A 23,349-nucleotide genomic window follows, 5' to 3' on the forward strand; every position below is an offset into this window, starting at 1 on the left:
TCCTGAATGAGTAACGGCTGACCATGGCACAGCACTGAGGCTGAGTGGCACTGTCCCCTGAGCACAGGTACGGTGTGGATAAGGACTGTCACTGACCGAACACCTGGTACCCCAGCAGAGCTGGACCAACAGATCTCCAAGAAGCTTCTCCCGCAGCTTGAGCCCAGCGGAAGGGACTCTACCCATGAGCAGCTGCTCTAAGCCACAGTGAGGTTCCAAACAGACACCTGCTCTGCCCAGCTGCATCCATCCCGAAGAGCCAGGCAAATGCTCTTTTTACAAATGTTATCCGAGCCCCTTGTCAAACAGGAAAATCATGAGGAGGACTAGACCCAGGTCACTAGGAGCTTCACTGAGTCACACTGGAGCCACACCTGCAGACACTGTAGAACTGGGCAGCTTACTTCCCTGTTAGGGCACAGGACTTCAAGCCACCGAGGGCCAGCTGGCCCAACCACCCTCTTTCTGGGGCTCCTTCCTTGGCCCTGGCATCACTGACTTCTCTACAGCTCCCAAACCAGACCCCAGGGAGTAAGTGAGCTCCAGGGCTGGCCAAGCTCTCGCCGATCAAGGTAGGCCAAGCTGAGACGGCTCTCTGGGCCTCCTCTTTAGATTCGCCTTTTGTATTTCTTCCTGTCCTTTGGGCGAAGAGAAGGCTGGGGAGCCATGGCCCTCGTGTGTGGTTTACACAGATGGACGTTCACTCACTGGCCACGTGCGAGCACACAGCGCAGTGACACTACGTTTATCTGTCGTGTTGTGCAACGTCACTGCCACCAGCCTCCGCTCGGGAGCGTCTGCGTCCTCCAACCCGGACTCTGTCCTCAGTAAACCTCGCAGACCACCCACCCCTGGCCCCAACCCCTTCTGTGGACTGTAGCCTTTCACCATGCTTCACAGGTCTGCGCAGGCCAAGCTTATTGAAGGCCTCCTGGGCACGTATGGGCTCCCCCAAACATGTTTTCCTGAAAGAAAACCTTTATCAGGCCAGACCACTGGGGACCCAGAGAGCTTCAGGTATGTTCCTTAGATACCCTGTGACGGACAAACTGACAGAAGAGAGGCAAGGCCAAGGAAGCCCTTCCCTCCTGTTAGGAAGGAAGCTTCCAGGCTGGTCTGAAGACAAGACTCGTGAGCATCAAAGGTCTTCTCTGTTGTGCACAGGGGCCTAACGGGCAGGGCAGTTTTTGCCTGCTGGCTGCAGCCTGCCTTCTGAGGTGGACAAGCCTTTCAGCCAAGACTTGTCCCAGGTTTTCATTTCCCTCGCCTGGGGCTTTGAGGTGACAAACCAGCCCCTCACAGTCACATGCCGTATGCTGTGTTGCAGATTTACGCTGCTTCTGTGGGAGCAGTCCAGCCACAGTGGTCCCCAGCAGAAGGCAAACACCCCACTGATTCGGCCATGCAGCCTCGGGAACGGCGTCCCACAGCTGACAGGGTGAGAGGCAGCACCCCAGGGCAGGACCCTTGCTTCCCACCTTCTGGCACCACCCTGCACTCCACCAGCACCCATCCCCAGCAGGGCCCATCTGCAGAACACAAAGCCGGTCATTTGAGGAATCTGGCAATGCTAAATCTACCAAGAGGAGTTACCTCGGCACCTTACACTGCAGTAAGTTCAAAACGCAATGAGGAGCAGTGGGCAGCTGTTTCTGTTCTTCAAAACAATAGATATTGATATATGCCGAGAATGTCTTGGAAAGAACACACATCCATATTCACACATAAACATACAGACATGCATACACACACGCAACGTGTAAACAGTCAAACATACAAACAGATATACCCATATAAGCATTCATACATACACATACACACACGATAAGTACTCACAAACACACATACATATATACAAACACACCAACACACACACATACACACACTCATAAACATAGACACACACATAAACAGATATAAACACATAAACATACACCAAAAAACCATATACACAGCTACACACACACACACACACACACACACACACACACACACAGAGCTATCATTGTCCCTGGAGAGGAAAACTAAGACATTTGAAGACAAGAGTAGCAGGAAGTCTGGCATTTGCATGCAGACCCTTCTCAAGTTGCTTTCAAGTATAAAACACATTGTTTATCCAAGGAATTTTAGAAAAAAAAAAAACAACACTATTTTATTGTTTCTATAGAGTATGTTTTCGTTCCATAAATCACAGACATAATCAAATTTATCTTTAGTCATGTGCCATGCACCATTTTTTCAATGTTTTGCCATATGTTTTTTGAAAATGAATCAGGGAGTAAATGATTAATGAATAGCAAAGAAAAACATTGGAGAAATTGTGTTCTTCAGATAGTAGAAAACTCTTTTTTTTTTTTTTTGAGACAGGGTTTCTCTGTGTAGTTTTGCGCCTTTCCTGGAACTCACTCTGTAGTCCAGGCTGGCCTTGAACTCACAGAGATCCACCTGGCTCTGCCTCCCGAGTGCTGGGATTAAAGGCGTGTGCCAAGTAGAAAACTCTCTAAGTCCCGAGTCGTTAGAGAAGGTTACAAAACTGGGTGATTCTGAGGCACAAATAAGATTCAGGATATTAAAGGTAATGCATACCGCCGAAGGTGCAGTGAATCGACCTTTACAGGGCCTGAAGATTGTTCTAAAACAGCAGAACAAATCTGGCTGTGGTGGCACACACATGCAATCCCAGTTGGGAGGTGGAGGCAGGAAGATCAAGAGCTGAAGACCAGGCTAGGCTACATAACAAGTTTAAGGCTAGCCTGAGCTACAGGAAACCCTGTCTCAACCCCCACCTCCCATCTGGGAGGAGGAAAAGAAGAGGAAGGCAGCGAAGGTGAGGAAATGAGGCGGGGGCAACATGCACAGAAAATAATGAGTGGTTCAAATAACTTTAAAATACGTTTTTGGAACAACTGTGAACTAATTCTGAGAACCTCATTCAATGATCCTAAAGACTCAAAACACAGAACTAAGACAACCACCAAACTGCCCCACGAGCTGACTCAATTCTGGACTCTCCGGGGATGACTGAATGCCTAGTTGGAGAACTCCTGCATGGTCACCTCCAACTCTGTCCTGCTCACAGGCTGGCCAAGCAGGATGGCAGTCGCCTCTCCTAGGCCTAGCCAGTCACCATAAGGATTTGGAGAAAAGCTACGACACAAGACCTCAGTCTTAAGGCAATCATACTAGTCCCCTGGGGCGGCAACGAGCCTCCTCTGATGAAATAAACTAGAAGTGAGAAATCATAAAACCAAAGAAAAGAACTGGGGAGGAGGCAAGGCCATTGAGAAAGGAAGTATGGAGTCCCAAGGGCACACACACTTATCACTCATCTGTGCTCAGAGAACAGCCTAGCCTGTGACGAGGGAACATTATCTATCATCCCATAGCTTCCTTCAGTCACCTGATTCAGCCAGACTGAACTACCTCCAGGGTCCCTACGTATTAAAAGACAGGCAAGAAATGCTTTTGAGAAAGATAAGGTAAGAAATGTGATGGCCCGCCTGGCAAGGTGCTCTCGTGCAGACGATGCCAGCCGGGGCAGTAGCTGAGCTCTGCTTTCTGGCAGGAGATAGTAATTTACCTGCTCCTCTCACCTGGCTCTCCTGGAGATGCACTACAACTTTGCGTCTACAGAGTGACATTGGGATGCCAAGGCAGGGACCTCAAAGCCAGTGGGGCATTCTGAGACCCACTCTGGGATACAGCATGGTTTATCCTTCCCAGAATTGCATTCATCATCCGGGACTGAGATAATGGACATCTGGCTTCTGTAATGACTTAATGGTGCACAAATATGTTCTGGAACATTCTGGGAGACTCATCAGAACAACTCCACGGGGAGCTCTGGAGCACTCTGCAATATACCCTGCACATCACTGCCCCTCTGTACCTGAGACGCTGGGTCCCGGGGAGGCTGCTGCCTGCACTGCCTGAGTGTCGCGCTTACGAACTGGAAAATGGGGCCCCCAACTCCTGACACCCAAGCAAACAGGTGTCAGAGGACTCTTCCCCACCAAGTTCGCCAACCGGTTTCCGCTGACACATTGGAAGGTGATGACAGTTGTTAACTTATCTTCCACCTGGCCGCCATCTTGTCTGGCTACTATACTGCTGGTCGTTTTCCAGTTCATCTACTTTAGAAAACTAAGACAAGGTTATCCACTCAAAACATTAATTTTTAATTAACTTTTAAAACCGCCTTTCTCAGAGTTATGTGTACTTCTCTGTTCCAGACCACTGTGTGGCTTGAATCTAGACTAGTGACTAAAGAGAGAAGAGTGTCTGCTGTGAAATAATAAAGAGAAGGACGTTGGCCTTGAAGTGACATTCACAGACATCTAGCTGCACTTGGTCCTGGGACCCCGCCTGGCTTGCCGCAATGCCCAGGAGAGGCGGGCTCCTCGGGCCTGCTTTGGAATCTGCACTAGAGCATCTGGCTAGTTCTTAAGGTTGAGTGAGCACCGATGGGTGATGTTATCACTTAGAAGGCTTCACCTGCCCCTTTGGTTTCTGTCTTTCAGAATAAAAAACATCAACTTCATCAAATGCCTTACCCAAATCACCTCTGTGGTTTTGGTACCCGCCTCCCCTTGTTTTTCATAGGTCACTTAGTATTTAATCATCTTTTATGTGTATGAGGCTGTAACCAGTCCTGGGCTGGACACTCTACTCGGGAAACATGGAGAGATGGGAAGAAAGGCAGAGCTCCTACCTGTGTCAGGGGGCGAGCGGAAAGCAGGGCAGGGGAATCGCAGCAGGCACACAGGCGTGCACACGCCTGCACCCCAGGGGGTCAGCCAGCCCTTGTGAGGCAATGTACCATACACAGGGCACAGTGCAGACCCTACACACATATCAAGCTATGACAGAGGGCTTCTTGCAGGAGGTGGCACCGAGAATTGGGCAAAGAGGCAAGAATGATGGCCTCTGGACTGGAGTCCAGTCTCACAGGCCCCAAGGCATACTTCTTGCCTATGATTTTCTCAGCTGGAAAACTGGAGATCATTACAAACAGAAGGAGATGGTGGGCAGCAGACTCCATCTGCAGGCTGATGCTGAGGCTAATGCTTAAGAAAGGCTAATGCCTCAAAAACGTAAAAGATGGTTAAATACCAGGTGCCCCAAGAGGGCGCTGAGCTGCCCAGAGCCATTTCGATCTCCCTCTCGGCTCCAAGGGGAAGGAAAAAGAAACCAGTAAGACTTGGGGGTCATGAGCAGAAAGGAAAAGGACACCCCACAAGTCATGAACCCTGAGATAAGTACCAGGGCTCCTACTTAGAAAAGGGGCTGAGTCTGAAGGTGGTCGTTATGCTAGGCTCGGAGCAGAGGGGGAGGAGGGGAGAAAAGGGGAGATCTTGGAACCACCCCACCTTACACCTAGGTCAGGAGAGACAGCCCTGCTTAGTTCACGCTCACCTGGTCATTCATCTAACAACTACAGAGTTGAGAAGTATCACCCCAAGTCCATGGACTTCTCAGAAGCACTGCTTTGGACACAGGGTCTTTGAAGATGTAATTAGCTAAGGCAGGGACCCAGTGAAGCAGGGGGGGTCCTAATCAAGCGTGACTGGATTTAGTCCTCATAAGAAAACAGCCCCAGGGCTTGGTCTTACCCTACTTGTAGAACAATGCCTAACATGCATGAGTCCTAGGTCCAACCCCAGCACTGCCAAAAAGTAAAAAAGGAAACTAGCTTTTGCTGGCAAGATGGCTTAGCAGGAAAGGGACTTGCACCAAAATTGATGGCCTGGGCTTGATCCCCAGGACAAGAAGAAGCAACCCCCATAAGCCCCATAAATTGTTATCTGACCTCCACTTGCGTGCCATGGAGGATGCAGGCATATACACACATGTATGGACAATAAATAAATAAAGTTTAAAACGATGAAAGAAGAATGATATGAAGGAAACACTCCATGTGATGACAAGACACAGTGTAGCCACGAGCCTGCAAGGGCCATCAGCAGGGAGGAGGAGGCTGGGGCAGATTCTCCCCGCAGCTTCAAGAAGGGCACAGCTCAACCAGCATTCGGACTGTGTGGAATAGATTCTGGGTGCTGGAAGTCACCCAGTTCTTAGACAAAAAGACCCAAGAGAGATGACCCTCTGTAGTCTGCCCTTTAGGGGCTCTGGTTCCACAGAGAGTGGTGACCCCTCTCCCTGCCAATACCAATAGTCCTCTCCCTGCGGCTAGTCTTGTCTCCCCTGTACTTGAGGTCCTGATGAGAAAAGAAGACTCAGCCGACTGTGATCACGCACAGAAAGATTGGTGGCCTGGCTAGGCACAGCTGAGTACTCCCACACCTGCTCCTTGAAGCCTAGGCCAGCCAGAGGCAGGAGAGAACACAAGGGTTCGGACGGGACACAGACCCACTCAAGTCCCCCAGAAGGTCTGCAGCAAGGTCCCCCAGAAGGTCTGCAGCAATATTCCCCATAGGTCTGCAGCAAGGTCCCCCAGAAGGCCTGCAGCAAGGTCCCCACAGGTCTGCAGCAAGGTCCCCCAGAAGGCCTGCAGCAAGGTCCCCACAGGTCTGCAGCAAGGTCCCCCAGAAGGCCTGCAGCAAGTCTCCTCAAGCTGTCTACATCACCCACATCCAGTGTCCTAGCCAGCATCCTGTGCCCCCAGCAGTACTGTCTCCCACCCACTCTGCAGCTGGGGACCCAGGCAGGGACCGTGGGCAGCTGGCATCTGCTCTTTGAAAAGGTATTTATCTTTCCACTTGCAGAGAGCAAAGGAGAGCCATAAAAGGACATGCCCAATGTCAGGTGCAGAAGCGCTGCACAGAGACAGATGTTGTTCACACGTGCATGAGGCTGTTAACTGCCAGGACTGCCCTTGCAGAAGAACTCGGGGGCCCTGCTGCGCAGGAGGTCTCAGGCAGGCCACAGATGTGAGCACTGTCCCCATGCCTCCACAGACACAGTGAGGCAGGCGCCATCTAGCCCTACAAGCAGCGGGGGTTCTAAGAATATCCGTGCCGAGCCCACCAGCTTCAGCTTCCCTTCTGCTTCCCTCCTCTCTTGCACCATCTCGTCAAGTTTACAGTCCACCGGCCTTCAGGGCAAGCCTCACAGAGTTGTGGCGCCACGGCTGCCTGTGCCAGAACATTTCATCATCCCACTGAGCAACAGTTCCCAGCCTCCCTCCACACCGACCGACCGACCAACCGACCCCTGCTAACCACCATTCTCCTTCCCATCTCTAGTCGGGGGGCTGACGGTGAGTGGCGTCACACGGTATTGCCCTCGTGCGGCTGCCTTCTTTCACTTAGCAAAGCCTTTCAAAGCTTCATCCCTGCGTGGTGGGTTAACGCTTCATTCCTTTTTATGGCTAACTGCTCCATGGTCTGCACAGATCACGTTCTGTTTATCTGGTGCTGGAAGTCCGAGCTGTTCTTCTACCTTTCGGCTGTGACCTACGGTCCTGCTGGGACACCGGAGAAACCTCTCGAGGGCAGCCTATGCAGTGGGCCCACTGGTCATGCAGTAACTCTGCAGATAACTATCTGAGGGGCTGCTGGACCGATCTCCACAGCTGCTGCAGCATTTCACATCCCACCACCTCCTCCACATCCTCTCTAACACTTGTTTTACTTTAGTTTTAAAGGTTTAAGGTCATAGACAAGCCCAAGACTCTGAACAGATACAACCCACAGGATGTGGCTCCACGGCCCACGGTGGCCAGGTACCCACTTTAGACCGGTAACCACTCAGCACAGGACAATGTTGGTGTAGTCAGGAGGATTCATTTCAGGGCTCACTGGCTGTGTGACTCTGGACAATATTTTAACCTCTCTGAGCCCCAGTTATTCCCACTGTGGGAAAGGAGCTGTGACAAGTGTCAGATCCCCCTGGAGCAGGGCTGTGACCGACTCCAGGGTCTTGTCATAAAGTCTATAGGACAGGGCTGTTTCCTCCTTCCTGCATTATCTTTTATGGTAAGCATGAGAAGGACTAGAATATTTTCTCTTCAACCTTCTCTTCTCCGCCTTCAAATAGAGAAAACAAAAGAAAAAAAGACAAGGAGTAGAGGAATCTAGATGTTCTCCTGAGGACAACCTTAGCAACACACACACACACACACACATGCTCACACACATGTTCACATACATGCACACACACATGTTCACATACATGCACACACACACATGCTCACACATGTGTACACACATGCTCACACATGCTCACACACATGCTCACACGCATGCTCACACACATGTTCACACATGCTCACACACACATGTTCACACATGCTCACACACACATGTTCACACATGCTCACACACACATACACATACACACATGCTCACATGCACGCACGCACGCACGTGTACACACACACACACACACACACACACACACACACACGACACTCATCTCTCACCATAAACTCAGTTTCCCCAATCACGTCACCAGATCCAAGCAGGTAGCATATGAATCTTTATTGTGAATGCATGAATGTCTAAAGAGGTAAAGCAACCCCCAAATTCAGACAGTACCCCTCAAATGGGGTCCCCACTCTTCAGGACCAGTCCAGCCAATAAAAGAGAAAGCTGTGGGCACTGTCTCCACACAGGGCCACACCCCAGAGACAGCCCTGCTGCTGTTACTCTGTCACTCTGTCCCTGTCTCTGTGGTGTGCAAGTGCTCTCCCTCTCTCCCTCCCGCTTCCTGAGAGAGAGAGAGAGAGAGAGAGAGAGAGAGAGAGAGAGAGAGAGACAGAGACAGAGACAGAGACAGAGACAGAGACAGAGACAGAGAGAGGATGCTCATGCTGACCAAGTCCTGACTGAAAAGGCCCCGGGAGGAAGCAGGACCCCCTTTCCTCACTGCTAGTGGAGGCATGCATCCTCGTGGGCCGCGAGCTGCCATCTCCATAGTGACAGTGGCACAGGCAGAGGGGCTAAAAATAGAACCTCTACCTGACGAGAGCCCTGTCCGTCCAGTTCCAGCTGCGTGGGACTCTGAAAGGCTTGGGGACCAAGATCTCAACAAGAGAGGCCCCGGGCCATTAGAAGAGTGACTGACAGCACACGCTGCTCATCCAGCTAGGGCCTGAGCTAATGGGCTCGGTGTGGGTGGCCCCGGGAGGCCTGCAGTCCCCAGCACACTCCCCTTCCCAGCAGGCCAGCTGAAGAGCTCCTCTCAGCCTTGACAAGGAACACTCTCTCCCCACCCGACACAGCTCACACGGTGCTCAGGTCAGATCCCACCAAGGAAGCCCAGCAGGCTACTTAGTAACTCCAGATCTGTCCAGCCCCCAAATGGGTGCATGAGGTGGTAAGCTGTCCAGAGCAGTGGGTCAGGGCCAAGCTCAGCGCCAGGTGGCCAGCATCTGAGATCAGCAGGCACTGAACTCGAGGACACTGCCTGTTCCTTGGCCTCCGCATTCTCTTCTCTACAATGGGCTGACTTCAAATGGCAGCCGTGTGGTAAAGTGAGGATGTAGCATAGAGCAAACGCCACAAAAAGCACATGGTACCGTGCTCGGCGGGACTGAAAGCGGGTACGTTGTGAGAGTGGGCTAGCCTGGACACCACATGAAGCAGCTGTCTGTGTGGTGTCAGGCGGACACTGTCAGCCGGCACTCCACACACACAGGAGACTCCAGAGGCCAGACAGAGAGGCCTGGGAAGAGCAGAGAACCTTTGCAAGTGGCAGGAAGGCACCAGCAAGCCGACAAACAGCTTTGGGTGTCAGTGAAAAACTAACGGGTGGGTATAAGGCTCAGCAGTCCAGCGCTGGCCTAGCCTGATAGGTGCCCTTCTCCATCCTCAGCACTGTGGGGAAGGAAAGTTCTGGTGTTTTTAATGTTCATAACCAGGGAATACCACTGTTACTTATGTATTCCAAAGCTCGCTGGTTATTTAAAGCCATTTCGTTTGTTTATTAAGCTTTAATTATCCCTCATGTGTATGAGTGTTTTGCCTGAATGTATGTCTGCACTATGTACGTGCCTGGTGTGCTAGGGGGCCAGAAGAGGGCATCAGACCCCTGCGGCTGGAGTTACAGGTGGCTGTGAGCCGCCATGTGGGTGCTGGGAACCCATGAGTCCTCTGGAAGAGAAGCCAGTGCTCTTACTGCTGAGCCCTCTCTCCAGCCCAATCAAAGCCTTTCTTACGTGACTGGAAAAGATTCTCTGAGTGAGACGACTTCCCATGGGCTCTGTCCCCTTCGATTTTCACACGTGTGATGTTACAGACCTCAGGTTCCATGTCATCAAAGCCTTCTGCTTGTTAAGACCCCGGACTCCAGCCTCTATCCAGCCCCCACCCGCAACCACCATCCCACTGGTTCTCCCGGCCTGGCCTCTCAGCACCTTGCCTTGCTGGAATCAGGAAGTACTTTAGCATAATGACCTCCAGATTAACCTGTGCTGTCCTATATCACATATCCACTCTGTGAATGACAGACTTTGTAAAACTACCTGACTTTTAAACAGTCTTTGCTAATTTACCATGAACACACACGACCTAGATTTATTTTAATTGTGTGTCCGTCTGTGGGTGGGTACATGCATGTAAGTGTCGGTGCGCAGGAGGCCAGCGATGGATGGCTGGTCCTCCTGCTGCGGCTGGACTTACAGGCAGTTGTGCCTGATGTGGACGCTGATAATCGATGCTCTTAACCACTAAGCCATCTCTCCAGCCCCAGAAGCTTTTAAAACCAGGAAAATAAATAAAAATGTAAGCTAGGCCTAGAGAAAGGCCGCTTGCTCTCCTCTCTTGGACACCTCCTCCCTCGGTCTCAACCCACAACTCCATCTGTGTGACCTTGGACAGAGCCTCCCTCCCTCTCCTCCCACCTGCAGTCCCTAACATGGATTCCTAGCAGGACTGTGTGTATAAATCTATAAACAGCCTTAAAACTCTCCAGTAGGGCATGGTGAGTACAACTGGCCATTCTTCGTGGTCTGAGTTAATCATTAAATATCCTTAATCCCGAATGGGAAACGCAACTGGCCTCACTGGCCACTGATGATGGACTCCCCAAGTCACTTGCTCCTCAGGCATATGGAAAGTTAATTAGGATAATGAAAGCAAGTGTGACTTTGTGAATTCCAGACTTACTTCCTGTTCTCGCTGAGCTAGCCTGGAGGCTGGTGATGTCATGTCACTCTCTTGGCTACCTTTCCTGGAGTACCCAAGGACAGTAACCCACGGCTATGTGTCCCCTCTGTTCCCTACCGTCATCTGGTGGGAAGGAATGAAAACTCAGGCCACTAAAATCCAGGACATCTGCCTAGTTCTGCACCTGCTCCAGGTCTTCATTAGGGAAGGAGCCTTCCCAGGTCCAAGTCACAGGTGAGCCCCTCCAGAATGCCCTGATAGTGAGACTGAGGCCTACCAACATTCATACCTGTAACATGAAAACCCAGGAAAATACACCCCACCAGGATTGTGCATGTACAAAGCCACCCTCACAGACCATCGCCTGCCCAGCATGCCCAGAGGTGGAGACAGAAGCCAAGGCACAAGGAAGTGTGATTATCAAAGGCCACCCCACCTCTGGCTCTCAGCTGCCTGGTCCAGTATCATTTTTCAACTAGAAGTAAACCAAAGCCAAAACCTCCCTGCCCCAGAAACAACCAAACAAAATGTGGCCCATCTATACAATGTTGTCCACCCCTAAAAAGGCAGACAATTCTGGCACATATTCTAAGTGACCCTGAGGCCATGACACCAAGTGAAAAAGGCCAGTCTCAAAATGAGGTATGATGCCATCCATATGACATCCGTACAGAAATCAAATCCATAAAAGCAGGAAGTAGAAGCATGGCTGCCAGGGGCTGAGGAGGAGGGAGGAGGAATGTTTCAGCATGGGAAGATGAAGGAGTACTGTGGATGGATGGTGGGGATGGCCGCACAGCCACCTGAGTGTACTTAAGGCTTTAAACTCCACTTAAAATGGTCTAAGTGATGGATTTTACACTGTGTGCATTCTATCACCGGAAAAATGGAATAAGGTGCTGACATACGGACAAACCTGGCGGGCGCTAAAAACATGATGCTGAGGGACAAGGAAGCCAGACGGAAGGTCGCACATTATGGGATTCTGTTTACAGAAAATGTCCAGAATAGGTGACTATGGGAACAAAAAGCCCATTCACTGTTGCCAAGGGGCTGGAGGAGGGTGGGGACTGCCAAATGGGTATGGGGCTCCCCTTTTGGGGAGTAGTGTCCTGACCAGGAAAGAGGGTAGATGCATGCCACTGTGAATGCACTAAATGCCACCAAGTTGTACAGTTCAAAGGTGTTTAGTTTTTCACAATCTGAATGCCACCATGCTTCGTCACATGACTTTCCCTAGAGAAATGTAAAGAGACATCTATTCTCCCCACACAGAGAAGGTGCCAAGGGACTCCACACCATCCAGCTTGGCGGATCGTGCATGACTCAGGTGCACCGGTGAGAAGTCCTCCCGGCAACGACACCACTCACGAGTCACACCTGCCCAACGGACAACTCACAGAAAGATGCACCACGGGACAGTCTCGATGGGTGGCGGACGGCAGCTAACCCACCAAAGAGCACCACCTCCCCCAGTTAACCTTCCAGTGGGGAGGGACCTGTGAGGATCCCCTGCAGGCTTGTGAACACTGTCAGCAGTACACCCTGGGTCTCCCCACTCCCCGAACAAGGGGATGGTGAGTGGGTCCGATCTCAGAAAGACCTTGCATCAGGACCACAACCGTGATCAAGTCCAATAAAACACTGTAGTTACACAACATGCCTGAGTGAAAAAGAGGACACCTCACACTGCCATGCTCTCCTGTGTGTGGAAGGGAACCTTCTCTCTTCTCTGTTTCCTTCCCAGCCCCTTTTTTTGAGTTCTACGCATCTCTGCCTTGTGCTGGAGCCCACTCTACCTTCTCGGGTGTCTAAAGGCTGGGATCCTGGATTATTTTAAGTGCCCTGTCAAGATAGGGGGGTGGGGGTAGGGAGAAAGCTGGCAATCCACAACCTAGGAGAACAGATGGGCCCTGTCCTGAGACCCTAGTGTGGCTTTCCAGGGGCCCTCCGGGCCTCTGCTGCTCCATGTATGATTTGTTAGTCTAACACCCCCTAATATGTCTCCCAAGTTTTCTTTCACTCACCGGTTTAACTAGATCTCTTCTCCACATTCAGAACCAGCCCAGGCACTCTGGGAACTCCAAGAGTAATAGATCACCCTGTCCCATCAGACTGGACACTTAGGCCCCAAGAGTTAAACCAAGAGGCCAGCAATCCAAGTGCAACTTCAGATGCTCAGGGAGGCCTCAATAAGGAATCTACATCCTAAGCAGGTTGTGCTGCTCTGCACACACCACCTAGGCATCGAGGGAAACGCCCAACTCCTGCCTAAGGGGCCTGTCTTAATCTGTTTTCTACTGCTGTGATATATACCATGACCAGAAGCAACTTGGGGAGTGTGGTGGTGTGAATAAGAACGGCCCCCACAGGCTCATATATGAATGCTTAGTCACCAGGGAGTGGCACTATTGGAAAGGATTAGAAGGATGAGGGGGTGTGGCTTTGCTGGAGGAAGTATTTCACTGGGAGTGGGCTTTTGGATGTCAAGCCCAGAGTGTGTGTGTGTGTGTGTCTGTCTGTCTGTCTGTCTGTCTGTCTCTCTCTCTCTCTCTCTCTGCTTAGATCAGGATGTAGCTCTCAGCTACTGCTCCAGCACCCGCCTGCCTGCCTCTATACTCCTTACCATGATGACAAACTCCCAATTAAATGTTTTCTCTTAAACAGTTGCCTTGGTCATGGTGTCTCTTCACAGCAACAGAACAGTGACCACGACAGGGAGGAAAGGGTTTATTTCCACTTGGAGCTTGCAGTGCATCATGAAGGAAAGTCGGGGCAGGAGTTCAAGGCAGGAACCTGGAGGCAGGAACGAAGCAAAGGCCATGGAAGAATGCTACTTACAGGCTTGCTCCTTCTGGCCTGCTCCACTAGCTTTCTTATATACCCTGGGCCCACCTGGCCAGGGATGGCCCTGATCACAGTGGGCCAGCCCTTCTAAATCAATCCAGAAAATGCTCCCCACCCCGATTTGCCAACAGGCCGGTCTGGTGGAGGTAATTCCCCGGGTGAGATTCTCTCTTCTCAGATGACTCTAGCTTGCGTCAAACTGACAAAAAGCTAAACAACACAAGGCCCGAGTCCAAGGTTCCTACACTGGGCCTACCATGTCGCCTTCTGTTTCTCAGTCACAGACCCTGAGCTTCTCATCTCAACAGCCACCAAGAAGCTGAGTCCAGCCTCCGCCTCCTCTCCTGGCTGGCTTCCCATTCCATCTTCACAAAACCCTGGGTCCGGTGCTTTCTCTACACCACAGAGACAAAACAGGCACAGGAGAAGGATGGGACAGAGAAGCCTGGCTCCAGAGGTGTGGCCTCCCCTCTTGAACACGCCCCACCTCACTCAGAACCTTTACAAAGTCCCACCTCACCCCACTGCAGGAAAGGAGGCCACATACCAGGATCCCTTGGTTTACTGAGTTTTTCCCTTGAGGGTAGAAAGAAAGAAAGAAAGAAAAAAAAACACCTACTCCCAATTAACTCACCTCCCAGGACCTCTAGACCCACACCCCTGCGCCTGACGCCTGACCTCTGACCTCCAGGGTGCATGGCTGGAGGACTGGATAACAGGATCAGGATTTGGCCTCAAAACTCCATAAATAGATAGGATCCAGTGCATGTGATCCTGTCTCAGGGAATCTGCTGTCAGTCTGCAGAGCCCTTTGGCCTCTTTTTGGAAAGCTTCAGAACAAACAGAAGAGGAATTCTATTTCCCCTAGGGAAAAAAAAAAAAAAGGCAACACACACACTCAAACCTCGAAGTTCTTTGTACCCTTAGACACAGCCAGATCGGGAAACACCGGCGGATTAAAACCAACAGCAGCATAACCCACAGCTTGGTCACTTATAGCAACGTGACTCAACAGACAGACACATAAGGAATCGGGGACCTCCGGAGGCCTGGCCTCTGAGCCAGCAGCTAATGTACTGAGTGCTGGGGTTTAAAGCATGACGTCTCTTGAGTCACAGGGTCCCCATCTGGGAAGCAGCACGGGTAAAGCACCAACGACCACCAATCGTGACCTTGGTCCCTCCATGCTGTCCCCGGGCCTGAAGCGCAGCACGAAGGCAGGGAGCAAGTCACTCCTCTCTCCGCCTGCCAGACAGGCCAAGACACCAAGTCAGCACCAAGCTCTCTGCCAGGCACAGATGACCCCAAGACAAACAAGCTGCAGCCTGAAACGGGCAGCGGTGGTGGAGGTGCTGTGTGTGTGTGTGTGAGAGAGAGACTCGGTGGGGAGGCTCCCAGCAGAGAGAAGAGCAGCCTCCTGGAGGGCTCTGTAGCAGGGAATCTACAGCCCACGGTAACCTGGTAGGGTACGGGCAGGATGCTGCCAGCACGTCCCCAAGGCGCAGTCACACCACCCCAGGCCACCAGCACAGCCTCTAATGAACAGGACATCGCAGATTTTATGAGCTGATCTCTAGTCCAGCCCTCGAGTGCTAATCCCACGCCCTGTCCTGTGCACGGCCCCTATGATCCTAGGGTTTCTGGGCCAGGGAATGTCACTGCTCCTGGTGGAAAGGTCGAACTCTTGCGTTTTCCCAGTGCACCTCTCCCCTGGCCTCCCACTGGAGAGTCAGGCAGAATATTCTTCAGGAAAGGACGTAGTGGGGTGGGAATAACCAGGGTGCAATGAAAGAAATGAGTGAAGTCGGGAAACGGGACACCCTGCTATCCAAGGAGCGCAGGGCAAACAGCACAGGTCAGCGGTCAGGACCACAAACTCACGACGCTTCTGTGAGTCACCCGGGGCTGGGAACGGACGTCAGTCGAGGGCCCCCAGTCGCTGGATGGGCGAGAAGCTCGGCTGCTTGCTGGTGGCAGGAGTCTGTGACACACGTCCCTTGCTACACCCAGGCAGCCAATGCTTAGGCTCTGTGGCGCCGAGTGTAAATTAGCGAGCTCTTCACTACCTTAATACAAATCGTGCTCTGGGCCAATTAAATAAGCTACTCCGGGACTCTGCTTCACTGTACTGGAAAATGTCAAGCATGGGGGGGGGCGGGGGATGAAGTCTCAGGTGACGCATGTCCAATTGATGGCTGAGCGAGGGAGAGAGTGCTTTCGGAACTCTGGAGGCTTTTGTTATTAATGGTGTTTTAGTGTTGGGTTCTTAAACACATCAAACAAATTTCCTTAGACTGGTAGTTACTGACTGCCACAGGGAAGACGGTAGGCCTCCCACCTCCCAGATGGTCCAACCACAATAAACGTTTGGCCTGTCAGATGCACAGCACTGACGAACTAATTGAAATATGCTGCAAAGAGCAAACCCCAAATAAATGTGAAATCATTGTTTCCTTGTGCTGTAGCCCACCGAATGGCCTGCGTGTCTGACTGGCCCTGCTGATGGAATGTGCCTCCCCACCATCCACCCCTCGCTGATGTGCGGTTTTCAAAAGACTTAAATGCCTTTTTTCAGTGTGATTACCCAAGTGAGGAAAAGTCTAATTGCAAAAAAGGTTTGGTTTTTCTCCCTCATTGAAGAAAAAAAAAAAAAAACGCAAGTGTAGAGTCAGATCTTACAAAGTGGCAAGGAAAGCAATTATGGCCTTGAGCGGAGAAGAGGATGTGTGTGCCGGTCCTCAGGAGAGATAAGCAGGAGGCTGACCATGCGGCAGCCCTACCCCGGGCCAAGGGGAGCTGTCTGTCCCTCTTGAAGGACACAGGAAAGGCCACCCAGTGCTACCCAATGCCCACTTCTGAGAGGACACTTGTGTCCCCTTGGGCCCTCCTCAGGGGCTCAGGGGGATATTAGGGTCTGACACCCAATTGAGTAGGAAAGGAACAGCTTCCCGGGACAGACCCAGGTGGGAAGGCCCTTGTCAGGAGCCATTCTCAAAGTGAGCTAACAAGCCCCGGAGTAGGAGCAGGCATGATCTGGAGACCCATGAACTTTTTTTTTTTTTTTTGGTTTTTCGAGACAGGGTTTCTCTGTGTAGCTTTGCGCCTTTCCTGGATCTCGCTTTGGAGACCAGGCTGGCCTCGAACTCACAGAGATCCGCCTGCCTCTGCCTCCCGAGTGCTGGGATTAAAGGCGTGCGCCACCACTGCCCGGCCAACCCATGAACTTTTAATAGGAGCCCACAGGCGCATCTTTGGGGAGACAGCTGTGTGTCTGAGTTGTGGAAGCTCCAGCTTGGCGTGAACACCTCTTTGGGAAGACCACTCCAGCGGCTGAAAGCCTTCCCTCAGCGGCTTGTAGGGCCAATTTTGTCATAGGCGGATGGATACTGGGTGAGGACCTGGTCCCTCTCTGCTTTCGGAGGGGGGAACTAGGCACTCTCCAGCAGGAAGCAGGACCTTCTGGAAGAAGCTACAGGAAGGAGATGGGAGGATAGGTCTCCTCTCTTCAGCATCTATGATGACAAGCAAGCATGAGAGTCTGCCGCCGCCGCCACCGCCGCCGCCGCTGCTGGCCAGGTCCTGGACTTCTACCTTCATTCACTAAGCAAAAGCCGAGCAGCAGGCGGCAAGATTCCCTGAGGTAGACAGATGTCTCAGATGGCAGGGCCACTATTACTGGGGACGGCATACTGGCACACTTGTGAATGCATCGCGTCTATTCACTAAGAGCTGCCTCTCAGGCAGGAGAGAGGGCTCAGAAGACCCAGGTTAGCTTCCCGACAGCCCTGTCCTTCCTGTTGACTCAAAACTGTGCGTAAATCCACTCTCAACGCCCTCTTCTGGCCTCTTCAGGCACAGCACACACGTGGCATGTGCTCACACAGACAAACACACATAAACATAAGTGAAAATAGACTTTTTTTTTTTTTTAAGAGAAAGATCTACTTGTAACTCCCCATCAAGGCTCCTAATGTCTTCTGGGTCATTTACAAACCTCTGCAGATGGCAGATGTGGGTCGCCTGATGTGCAGATTCCCCACCGAGGAAGAACAAGGCGATGTTCCACCTTCTGTTTCCGCTCTCAGGCTGTAAACAAGTGCCCTTCTCTGGTTGGTTTAGTGCCATGTTTTCTGGTTTGTGTGTGTGTGTGTGTGTGTGTGTGTGTGTGTGTGTGTGTGTGTGTGTTTTGCATGTCTGTGAGTTTTGTTAATTTCATTGTTTCAAATGCCCCCAGCACAGCGCTGTCTGGCATCCCTGAGCACATGCAAAGAAAATATGTGTCAGCTAAGCTCCCATAAGGCCTGAGCTGCAGTGAGTGGAATGTCAGCGAACCAATAATATATTTTAAGCAGGATGTCTTCTAACAGAAATGCACATAGAATAAGGTGTTGATCAGTTGATAAAAATGTCAAGACCAGAGGCTTGCAGGAACCTAACCTTTTATTCTCCTAGGCTCAATGTCCCCCCCCCCCGCCCCCGGTTCAGCTTACAATGTGACTCTGGGCATCAAACATCCTTTGAATAGGACGACTCAACTGTCCATGGAGCCACATGGTGGTGAATTTACAACACAGTCATCCTGCAGGGCCACCTGCTCCCAACCTGCAGGTGGCCAGTCCATCCAACAGGGAGCCAGAGCCACCATCAGCTTCCGCTGAGTTCAGAACCAGCCTCTGGTTCTCCCCTGCTGTACCCTACCCATGGTTCCTTGTTCCCTCTGTTCTCCACGACAGAGAGGTGGGATGGCGGGGTGAGGTCACTGGGGCTTGGGGGTGGGGAGCTGAGAGGAGCAGGCAGGACTTCCGCAAGGAGCAGGTGCTGGGGCGCTGATTTGTCAATGCTGTCTTTTCCCCAAGGTTGTGGCTTGGGGTTTTCATTGTCTGTTACCGGATCCCTGCCTGCTGGTTAACTTCCATTTTGTCCTCTGGCAAGGGCAATTGTGTGGATCTGAGTAATTTCAGCCAACGCCAGCCTGCCCCTCCTCACAGCTCTTTGTGTCCACACCATAAAGGTTTAGCAGAGGTCTGCCACAGTGTTTGCTGGGCTGGGCCTAAGAACGAACGTCGGCACCTTACACTCATTACAGCCAAAAGAAGTAGTGTTCAGTGCTGCTGCAGGCGACTCCCTGGCACACAAGGACCTTGGCTCCGGGCTGGCAGTGTGGCCTCGGTTCTTTCCCACATCCCCTGCCTCTCGGTCCTAACAGCAGCCCCCAGCCCAACTCCAGCACTGTCAGATGAAGTTTTCACCAGCCTCCCCCCCCTGTAGGTTTCAGAGCCATTTCCCCCTCCCTGGCCCAGAAACACTGCTCTGGAGGGGTCACGGTAACTTCAGCAGAGTTTAAACAAAGCCTTATATATGTCTTTATCATGGCAATGGCTGGTCAAAATTCTGCCTAACCATTATCCCCTTTCTGTGTTCCTGGTCCACAATGATGGGACCTCTCTTTTTTTTTTTTTTGCTCCACACTTTTCCTACCAGAGTAGAATGAATCCTCTAAAATTCCACTCTTCCCAGAAGTCATCCTGGGTGGGGCCTTACCTCTAACCAAGCTATGAGTAAGCAGTGGGTGAAATGCTACTTATCACGTTCAATTCCTATCAGTTCACTGTTTTAGAGAAACCTATTGTGACAACTCATATAAAATACAGATAAGATAATGTGTCGGGCAGTGATAACACACGCCTTTAATCCCAGCACTTAGGAGGCAGAAGCAGGCAGATCTATGAGTTCAAGGCCAGCCTGGTCTATGAAGTGAGTTCCATGTCAGCCAGAGCTACACACAGAAAACCTCTCAAAAACTGAAACAAACAAAGAATATAGATAATGCAGGTGTGATGGCTCATACAGGCTGGGGCAAGAGGATTTTGAGACTAGCCCAGGCTACCCAGTAAGGATTTGTCTCCAGAAAACAAAACAAAAACCAGTAGGCTGAGGAGATAGCTCATTTGGCTTAGTGTTTTCCATGTACATATAAGGACCTGAGTTTAATTTCCAGAACCCCTATAAAAAGTGAAGCTTGGTGGTATATGCTTATAACGCCAGCACTGGGGAGGCAGAGACAGTGGGAAGTGCCAGGGCTCTCTAGGCCAGCCAGTCCAACTTACTCTGCAAGTCTCTGGCCAATAACAAAACAAAACCAGTGTGGTATAGGGAGGTAGAAATGGATGGTAGAAATGCAGACAGAATCTGAGCAAATCAACTGATTGCTCTATTTCTCCATGTCTCTTTCTGGAACAACTGGAGGAGACTAGCAGGTAGTATGCAGTGTGCCCGCCCGTGTGAGCCCTGGGCATACACTGTGTGGTGCAGAGGACAAAACAGTACAATGCTGCCTTCCCACTCTCCTTCTTGTGAGCAAAGAAAAAGCAGCCTCGTTTCCCAGGGAAGACATGTGCCTGTCCCTGAACTCAAAAGAAACAAAAACAAACAAACCCATGGCGACTGGAGAGACGGCTCAGAGGTTAAGACCACTTGCTTCTCTTCCAGAGGACCTAGGTTCAATTCCCAGCACCCACAGGGCGGCTCACAACCATCTGTAACTTTAATTCCAGGGGATCCAATGCCCTCTTCTGGCCTCTTTGGACACGGCATGAACATGGCACACAGATATGCATGCAGGCAAAACACCCATACACATGAAATAATTTAAATACACCTTTAAAAAAAAACTACCAACATTATTTTCCATGTGAAAATATTGTAAAAAGCTGTCAATGGATGGGTAAAACCTAAGATTAGGATTTAGAACAAATCAGGTGAGAATCTGTCCTTGGCTCTATTCAAAAACATCCCTGAGTATCCAGTAAAAGTCTAAGAAACATCAACCACATGACCTGAAGGGAAGCTGTGCAAAGACCACCTGGCTGTTGGGGGCCTAGAGGCCGGGGGTCCTAGGAAGCAGTTTCAGGGGAAGTGTGTGCAAAGGGATCCATCTGTTCTGTGCAAAGCTAAGAACTGGCCTGCAGATACCTGATGGATCTCTTGGATGGCTTGCTTGGTCATCATCATCAGCCTCTCCCGCTGGTGGCAAACAGAGATGCTCAGGAGCCTAGCCTTGCCCGCCCTTCCATACAGGAGCCTGGGCTCTTCCCAAGGCAGCAGCTGCTTCCTCTGCTCATCTACAAATAACTGCACATACTTCATGACTGGTTCTTCTCAAAGATTAAGTTGGGAAGCCCTGACCACCGGATGGGCTGCTTAGGAAATCTGCCCGGTAGGAAAACAGGCCTCTGGACACGGAAGAGAGCAGTGTGAGAGAGAAGGAGACCAATGTGAACTCTAACAAAGGAGACTCTTGGAGGTCACTCTCTCACCATCTAGACAAGATTTCCCTAAGTGCCTACTGGGTGTGAAGCACTGGGGACAGAGAAATAGGATTTAGCCCTGACCATCTGGGAAGTTACAGTCTAGCTGGGAGGCGTGTGGAAACAGAAGTCTCATTTCACACGCGGTAAGTCAGATTAGGCCAACGAAGAGCTGGAAGAAAAGGATCAACCTCCAGCCAAGACCAAGGAAGACAGACTAGCTCGGTCTCCTGCAGGAAAGAGGTGAAAAGGCACACAGAGACCAGGAACCGCTCAAGGGAATCCAGAGTGTGAGGAAAGACGAGTCAGAGAGGAGAGCTGTGATAAACAGGGCCCAGATGCTCCCAGAGTCTTGTACATGCTGAGAAATTTCAGATTCCATAAGAGACCACCAAGACCAGAAAAGCCACTTAACTTTTTAACTCGCACAGCAAATTCAGGGAAAAACCAAGCATGGAATCCAGACCTCTGGGCTCCTCAACTCCCATGGAACCTCTCAAGTAGGGAAGGGAAGCGAGCTAGCTGCCCATACAACATTCACCACCTGGAGAATGGACAGCCAGGCCTTGGTCATCATCTCCACAGCAGGGAATGTGCTGTGCCAGCCTTTCTGGCAACAGTCCCTCCCTCCAAGATCGGCCCTTCCAAGTCATTGTGTCTCGCTGCAGTGGGAGTGGTCTGGGCATCCAGTCCACTCCCAGCACACAGCCTCTTCACGGGAGGAAGAGAAGTGGACCGTAGCAGTCCAGAAACCAGACGAAGCCGGGGTCAGTCAGGGAGGCAAGTGTCAGAAGGAATTTCTGCTGCGTCCGAAGGATGCTGGCAGCAAACAGTGACCCCAGGGGGAGACCAGAGGCGAATCAAACTCCACCTGGGAGCAGGCGTCCGAGCCAGCAGGGGAGATAAGCTAAGCACAAAAGTATCACTAAAGCAGGCTGCGATAAAAGTGCATTGGGGGAGGGGGGTCACGGCAGAGAGAGGAGCCCAGGGGCTGGGTGGCAGCTGCCATACAAATGAAGAGGAACATCGACTATCTGCTACCTATCAGTTGGGGCTCTCGGATGGGGCGGAGGTGAGAATAGGTAGTGGACCAAGGACGATGTTCAGTTGTGGTCTCTTGAAGAATCTAGAACTGGGAGGCAGGTAGGCCCAAGAGTTTCAGAGATAAAGAGGGGAAAGAAGGGAGGAATCTGGGATTGATTTCAAGGCAGGAGCAGGAAGGCTACTTCAAAAGGGGACAAAGCTAGAGGCCTTGATTGAAATGACATCTGTAGGGAAATTTCACTTGGGATACGCGTTTAGGATGGGGGGAAGGGGAACATCAAGTTTCCCTCTGGCAAGCTCCCCATCAGTCTCCCCACTGGTGGGAAAGGATGAGGTGTGTGGAAGAGGACCCCCCCCACCCAAAACACACACCTTGAGAATCTAGCCTCTCTCAGGACGTCGGGAAAGGGAGCTCCGGGATGGAGAGGGGCCACACCCCATCCTCGGGCGCCAATGCCCACCCGGGCACGCCAGACTGCAGGGATGTCCTGCTGCGTGGATGCAGGAGAACCCCAGCCCCTGGCTCTGTCCCCCCAACCCCCGCACTTCGTGCCAGCAGCCCCAGAGAGCCTGATCCCCCGGGGCCAGCCCAGCCCTGCAAACACACCTACTCCTTGACCCGCCGTGACACTTGTCACTGGGGGTGGGGGTGGGGGGGCCCGTCCACGAGGGAGCAATTTAGAAAAACCAGCATTAGCAGTCCGAATGGGGAGGGGTGGTCACCAAGCGATGTCCGTGGCGAGGGGAATGGAAAGGGGGGGGTCCCGAGCCACACACGGCTCCCCCCACGCAGCGTCCCGAGGGCCCCCAGATAGCAGGCCGCGCGCGCACCGCCGCTGCCCGGCACTGCGGGCTCCCGTCCCCGTCCCCGTCCCCGGGGTCCCCGGAAGGGCCGCCGTCCGCCCAGCCACCCCGCCACCCCGGGCCACGGAGGGAGGGGGGGGCCCTACCGGGGCTACCCGCCACCGGCTCACTCACCCGCTCGACCGGCCGCGCTTCCAAGGCTCCTCGGCGGCGGCCGCCGCCTCAAGCCGCGTCCCGGGCTAGCTAGCGCGGGCCCCACGGCCCCGGCCCGGCCGGCT

At 51.9% G+C, this 23,349-nt stretch overlaps 1 protein-coding gene and 1 long non-coding RNA gene across 8 annotated transcripts in view; one reads left to right on the forward strand and one right to left on the reverse strand.

The window, feature by feature from the left end:
• Pitpnm2 (phosphatidylinositol transfer protein membrane associated 2) overlaps positions 1–23,349 on the reverse strand; it is a 133,557-nt gene extending 110,208 nt beyond the window's left edge. For 4 of the 7 annotated variants that reach the window (XR_005089913.1, XM_028885817.2, XM_028885818.2 and 1 more), the window contains exon 1: positions 23,246–23,349. The gene's annotated coding sequence lies outside the window, so the exon portion shown is untranslated. The remainder of the gene's footprint in view (positions 1–23,245) is intronic. The other 3 variants (XM_028885819.2, XM_037198735.1, XM_037198736.1) reach the window with 1 other exon arrangement.
• LOC119086590 lies at positions 11,936–12,729 on the forward strand. Its single transcript, XR_005089914.1, has 2 exons — positions 11,936–12,252; positions 12,345–12,729. It is a non-coding gene; the product is annotated as an uncharacterized LOC119086590 (long non-coding RNA).

This window comes from Peromyscus leucopus, chromosome 23 (genome assembly GCF_004664715.2).
Source record: "Peromyscus leucopus breed LL Stock chromosome 23, UCI_PerLeu_2.1, whole genome shotgun sequence".
NCBI lineage: Eukaryota > Metazoa > Chordata > Mammalia > Rodentia > Cricetidae > Peromyscus > Peromyscus leucopus.